The following is a 909-nucleotide window of genomic DNA, read 5'->3' on the forward strand; positions in this document are numbered from 1 at the left end:
GTGTTACGCGGTGGCGGGCTGGGTTGTTATAGAATGTTGGTTGGGTTTTGAACATTTGCACTTTTGTATGAGAGGCTTGGGTGGTACTTGGTATTTTCATTGTAAAAGTTTGAGTGTGGGGTACCATTCTTGTATGGTTAAAAAGCATTCACTTGCTCTATTGTTCCTCTACATTCTTGTTGGTCATGTCCCAATGTCCCACAACTTTCACATATTCCATTAGGAATAGATGGTGTCATAGACATAGCATTCACTTAATGGATTGTTTTTTGATTTGGTGGGGTGCTTGAACTTTAAATTCATAGTGTCCATGTGAGAGCTTAGTTGTGAACCAAATTCAGCACTAAGTTGTGTCACGAAATCCACCTCATGTCGGTCTCCTCTAATAGCCTTTCTAGGTCTACCATATTGAGATTTATGGGTAGCCATCTCTTCAATCTTCGCCCAAGTTTGGTTGTCATCAACTTCGGTAAACATGCCATTTGAGCCCATGTTCAACATATTTCTTGAATCCTCAAAGATTCCATTCCAAAATTATTGGACTAGAAACCACTCACTAAGGCCATGTTGAGGATAAGACCGACAAATGGCCTTGAAACACTCCCAAGCTTCATATTTTGATTCCTCGTCTCTTTGATTAAATCCCGTGATTTGATCCCTAAGCATGTTAGTCTTCTCCGGTGGGTACAACTTCTTGTAAAAAACTAAGACTAACTTCTTCCATTAAACGATGCCAAGATTAGCTTTGTCTAAGCTCTTTAACCATTACGTTGCGGCTCCTATTAATGAAAATGGAAATAGTACCCGTAGAAATTGATCTTGAGTCACACCCGTTTGAGAGATAGCTTCACAATAATAAAAAAAAGTCCCCATGTGAAGATGTGGATCCTCACTTGGCATCCCTTCGAA

The 909-nt window shown here is 39.9% G+C and overlaps 1 non-coding gene across 1 annotated transcript; it reads left to right on the plus strand.

Moving 5' to 3' along the window:
* The first annotated feature begins 559 nt into the window (after nucleotides 1-559).
* LOC141610291 (small nucleolar RNA R71) lies at nucleotides 560-666 on the plus strand. The gene has a single exon (XR_012528194.1). It is a non-coding gene; the product is annotated as a small nucleolar RNA R71 (small nucleolar RNA).
* Nucleotides 667-909: the final 243 nt, after the last annotated feature.

Source organism: Silene latifolia, chromosome 10, assembly GCF_048544455.1.
Source record: "Silene latifolia isolate original U9 population chromosome 10, ASM4854445v1, whole genome shotgun sequence".
In the NCBI taxonomy this organism is placed as follows: domain Eukaryota; kingdom Viridiplantae; phylum Streptophyta; class Magnoliopsida; order Caryophyllales; family Caryophyllaceae; genus Silene; species Silene latifolia.